This window comes from Hyla sarda, chromosome 1 (genome assembly GCF_029499605.1).
Source record: "Hyla sarda isolate aHylSar1 chromosome 1, aHylSar1.hap1, whole genome shotgun sequence".
Classification (NCBI taxonomy): domain Eukaryota; kingdom Metazoa; phylum Chordata; class Amphibia; order Anura; family Hylidae; genus Hyla; species Hyla sarda.
In genome coordinates this window covers 140195950-140201949 of record NC_079189.1, presented here as the reverse complement: position 1 = coordinate 140201949, position 6000 = coordinate 140195950, and positions in this window count along the sequence as shown.

The window sequence follows — 6000 nt, the reverse complement described above, 5'->3', positions numbered from 1 at the left end:
CACAAGCCACTTAAAGGGGTACTCTGCCCCTAGACATCTTATCCCTTATCCAAAGGATAGGGGATAAGATGTCTGATCGTGGGGATCCCGCCTTTGGGCACCCCAGACATCCGGTGCACGGAGCGAACTTCTTTGGCAATGCAGAGGCTCGAGATGTCACGGCCCACTCATGACATCTCGGCCACGGACCCCTCAAAGCAAGGCTATGGGAGAGGGAGTGACGGCCATCACGCCCTCTCCCATAGACTTGCATTGAGGGGGCGTGGCTGTGACATCACGAGCGGGACGTGACCATGATGTCACGAGCCTCCGGTGTTGCACCCAACACTCGAAAAGAACGCCAGGCACATCAGGGAGATCATGGGGGTCCCCAGCGGCGCGATCCCTAGGATAAGATGTCTAGGGGCATAGTACCCCTTTAAGTTTTAGGTTGCTTTTCCATGGGTGTAATACGGCCACGTTTTTGCGTCTGTATTACTGACACAAGTCCTAGCCCAACTGCAGGCATGATGACCTGAACTGACAGCTGTCAGTTCTGGTGATGAGAAATGTGGTCAGACGAGGACTGGCCTAAAGAGGAGTTTTCATGATTAAATCAGTTCATTAGAACAACCTGCCAGAGATATGAGGCCATAACTTCGTACCAATATTGCACATTTCGTCTGGAACCTTTGTTTTACAAACTTGCCTCCTATGTGGTTCTCATGGCACAGTTTTAAGCTTGTCATCTTGTGAAATTCAAATCATCATGAAGTTTTCTGCTGGAAATAATTGCCAGATCATCAATTTTCAGACCATTGGAGGCCAGATTTTCTGTTATACAGTATGTATACTAAATGAAAGGACTTGTCTTTTTAGAGAACGATCAATGACTGCCTTATCCCTCTGCAGGATCTTCTAACATTTCTAACCATCTGGTGCAATCATGTCACCAAGGAGGAACATTTGTCAAGGTAATAGACATTGCTTTGAAAATAAACACCATGACTTAGCTACGATTTATATTTCCGACAAAAGGCTTGTTATTGCATCGCAGGCACGTGGTCTCAGATGAATAGCTTTATGTTCCTATGTTAATGCTCTGAAGGTTTTATGAATGTGTTCTTAGCTGCACTAGTAAATTCTACCATGATGGCATGAGATGGTTTTATTTATTCATACACTTTACAGTACTCCAGCTTCTCTTCCGCATCCAAAAAAGTCTTGGGATCTTTTCAGGTCATATCCAGATGGAGCGGGCTTTATTGCATTTATAGTGCTTTCATATTTTCAATTACATGGGTGGCATATCATTAATGCTATTGAAAAGACACACACAGGAATATTCAGACGCCATAAATCCTCCGAGTTGTACAGAGCTGTGTTGTCGAAACTAATAGACGGCCTTACGATGCGTAAGCAGCATTTTTTAATCATTATTTTGATTCAGTAAAAGAAGTACAAATGTTTCCAGTAGAGCTTGTCTCTGTGTAGGTTCCATTCCTGGTTTCGGCCTACAAATACTGATATAAAAATTATGACTTAAATAGTGTTGTGTGAGGGAAACCTTTACGCGATTTCTTTCGAGAGCATATGTAGACTATAGAGAGAAGATCATAGCAGGACTGGGTGTTTGTTTACTCTACATACCATTTCCAAGACCCATTTCTCCAGTCCAGATGTCTATCCCTTTGTTTGTTAACAATGATGGACTTTACTAGGACTGGGTCCCTGATAGGGTAAACTACTAAGGTTTGTAAATCATACAGTTTTTATGAACAAATTTGACAGGAAGTACACTAATTGGCAAACAGCTAATGCACAGATTGCTGTGAAACTTGGCATGCAGTTATAACTCAAACTAAAGGATTACAAATGGTCTGATTAGTCACTGGGTCTTGCCACAAGACTACATAAAAGTGCTTTCCAGAGGCTACTTTTAGGTAGTGTACCTTTTAGTGAGAGATCCTTGACAGCTAGAATTGACTGCATGTAAACATGGAAAACAGGCTCTGGACAGCCCAGACAGACCACCAGTAAAGAGGATAATTTGATCCACCAACAAACACAACTAGCTTCCAGTGTTTTCTTATCCAACTTCATGACACAACCCTGTCTCTGCCCAGTCCATTTCCAGGGACTAAGCAGAAGGAAATTTGGTGTTTCTGCATTCATTACATGTCCTGCCATTGGCAACAAAGCACTGTTGTTTTCATCTGCAGTGGTGTTGAAAACAAAAAACCTGGACTATTATGGGCTTGAACTATATCATCATTAGCGACAAATTTATGTTCTGTTTGGAATCCGACGATGGTTGGGTTTAAGTATGGAGGCCTCATGGTAAGCATTTCAATCCTGCTTTTACTGTGGAAGCACACACTGCCCCTACTGCTGGTGTGATGATCTGGGGAGCCATAGCACATGTCACTTACCCCTAGTAGTGATATTATGGACACTAATTGTTGCAGTGCATCCTGCGGCCAAATGTGTTGCCTATCATGACTTCCAACTGGCATTTTTTAGCATGCTCACACAGTGAGGATTGTCCCCACCAGATTGCATCACTTCCTTGGTATGCGGCTCTCCAGATTTATCCCCAATCGAGCAACCTATCAATGTGCAGGATATAGAGGTCAGAGGCCATCTATGGGTAAAGGTGGTGCAGGATGCCGTACAGAACCTGTATGCTTTTGTAATTCGTGTACCGAGGTGGGCTCCCCAGGATACAGCGAAGTCACGAACAAAGAAAAAAACGTTACCACCAGCTTTTGTCAGAACGGAATTTTACTTAAAACGTGGTAATGAACCCAAACATAAATTCTGGAAACATACAATAAACTTACATACACCCAGCCTAAGGCTGAGACCCTTGTGCTACACAGCGCTGTGCCCAATGAAGGAGAAAGGAGTGTTAATTTGCCTACCGGCGGACACAGCTAGTCCTCCACACCTTACCTGTTATTACCCTAAAAACACAAGAATCACTGTATAGGTGTGTGGTTTGAGCTAGCCTGCGGTGCAGCACAACAGCTTACAATCTCACAAAGGTCTACCTTATTCCCCCTCCCCTGTAGCACATGACTGTGTATTCCTCCTGAACAAACACCAGCCTGGCTTGAATTTGTGGAGAGTATATCAGCTCTCCAATTGTGAAATGTCACTTTAAATAATTGAGTCCTTGCAATGAACAGTAGCAACACTTGAGGCCTGACACGAACAGAGACCCTAACTAACTATCTACCGGCCTGGTCTAGTCTCTAGGCGCCAACAAAGTAATGAGGTGCGTGCAGGATTTTACTGACCTGGGTCTGCTCTGCATCCGCTGATGACTCTGAACAGAACAAATGCCTGTCCAACAAACGTGCGGTACCACAGTCTAAGTTGTTTTGCTCCTCAGCTCTCATCCATGTTCCTGGAAGCAATCCTCATTCCTCTGGACAGGATCAGGGTCTCGTACACAAGCAGCTTCACTTAGTTCTGGTTATGTTCCCACACCTGGATACAGTAGGATCCTCTCACAGTTTCTCAGCTCTCTAAGATGGCTGCTCCCCACTTTTTACTGGCTTTTTTTCTGGTCATCCTCCCCTCTCATGAATATGGAAAACATGCCGTCTGTTAGCTGTGTTAGGAAAGAGCGGCATCTTGTGGCCAAACAGCAGAATGTCAGTCCAGACATTTTAACTTAATTTAAACCAACAGTGTTCAGACAATGAGAGTTTTCTCATCTCACACCTTCATGCCTAAGCGTACCTCATCTTGTATCTAGGCTAGAGGCGGACCAACAGGGTTCTAGAGTCTTCTTTCAGTTGTACAATTTTTCCTAATAAACTTATCTGTTAGCTCTTTTATTGTAATCTCTGGCATATATCATTATTATGTTCACACATGTAAAGCATCTTTGATTCCAACAACTACTTTTTGGTACATTATTTTTTGTCAATGTATGTATTATTAGTATTAGCAAATTATTCATATCGCATGAATAAAAAAAGAAGGTGGAAGTTAAGGTACTATAAGGACAGCATACTTTACCTGTTACGGTTTTGCTGTGGTTTTGATGTACCTTTTCCTCTTTTAAAAGCCTAATAATTCAATAATACATTCTGCATCCTTATTATTGCTATACTATACTGATTTAAATGTCTGAGGAAGCTTTATGACAACAACAATAATGATGGACAATACCTATAGACAAAATGACAAATATAACTTAGAGGTCACTGAATTGAATTTTAATAACCTGACAGAGGACATCAACATGGTCAGATTTCATTCAGTTTCTGCAAGGTCATTTATGATTTTCTTTCGCCATAGAGAAGCGTTAAAGATGTTGTTTACTGTTGATGTTGTTACTGCAGAGCCCTAATCTGAAATAGATAATAATTCTGTGTATAGAAATAACTAGCAGTGGTGCCCGTGACATATAAGGCCATGGATATGAAATCTCTATTGTAGAAGGTTGTTTATAGTCAATGGCCCACATTTATCATTATAGGTGCAAGTGAAGCATTTTTTTACACCTTTTTTGTGTGCTGGTAATGTGTAGGAGAACCAAATTTATTAAATGATCACAGGGCATTTGATACATTTTTGTGCAGGTCACATTTTCTGAAATTTCTCTCATCACATACACCAAAAAGCTACACCATGTCTGGGCTGGTGTCGTTTTAGAGACTTTTCAGTGGCTTTGCGCCTTTTTTTGCTCCTTTTCACAAAAAGGCGCAGTTGATAAATGCCTTCCATATCATGTGTATTGCCAAAATCAGTGCATTGCAACTCAAAATCAGCAGAAATGTGTAAACAAAAAGGGGCTAAAAAAGGCACAAAAAACCCCGCTTGCTCCTTTTTTGCCCCTTTTTTTGTCCCTTTTTTGCCCCTTTTTTAGACAGAAAAAACTTTCTAAAGACAATGATAAATATGGGCCAATGGACATTTCTGTATGTGCCGGATATTCTCCCTTACTAGAAAAATCTTGGGTTTATTTGCAAATGTTCTTTAAGAAAGTTTAAATGATCACATAACCAGATTATATGTGAATATAGTTCAGTTGATGATGTGTCAGGTAATTCATTACTGTTAGGTCATAAAAGAAAAGGAAAAACCCCGTCTTTCAGTAGAATGATTCTACAGGACTTTGAATAGTACAAAGGAAGTGTTATCACAAGCATCGCAAGCTAAAAGGAATAATTAATTTCATAGCACTTGTAAGAAGGCATAGAAACGTATACCTTTATTCGATGAGCTTTAGAGGAATATATTGATTCTATTATTTAGATTTTTAATAAGCAAACTGAAATATGGCTATTTATCTGCGGCTGAATGTGACAAACTAAAGTGGAAAAGTCTTACATAACTAACACATGGCAGGAAAAGACTGGAATATCTCAGACTGAATTGAATGAAAGGAGCAGTTTTGCCTATAAATCCTGCACCATTTGTCTATGCTCAGCACTACAGCCTGGATATATGACAGTCTACACTAAACACATAAAGTACATACCATGTATAGCATACACCACTATACCACTACCACCATTATAGTAGACAGGAAAGAAAAGGAAAGTAGGTAGTTTGTAGGTAATTCCCCCAGTAGGTAGTGCCCCCAGGTAGGTAGTACCCCCAGGTAGGTAATGCTCCCAGTATGTAGTAGGTAATGCACTCAGGTAGGTTGTAGGTAGTGCCCCCAAGAAGGTAATGCCTCCAGTAGGCAGTAGATAATGCTCCCAGGTAGGTAATGCCCCCATTAGATAGTGCCCCCAGGTAGGTAATACTCCCAGTAGGTATTGTCCCAAGGTAGAAAGTGCCCCTAGTAGATAGTGCCCCTCAAGTAGATAATGCCCCTAGTAGGTAGTGCCCCCAGTAGATAGTTCCCTGTAGAAAGTGGGTACCCCTGACAGCCTGTGTGTTGATTTTAAAGGGCCTGCAGCCCTTCTTACCGTCTAAGTGAATAGGGGCTCGGCGGTAGACTCGGGATTGGTGGCCGGCGGTGGGTCCCATTTCTGGCCTGGCGTCTAATTAGGC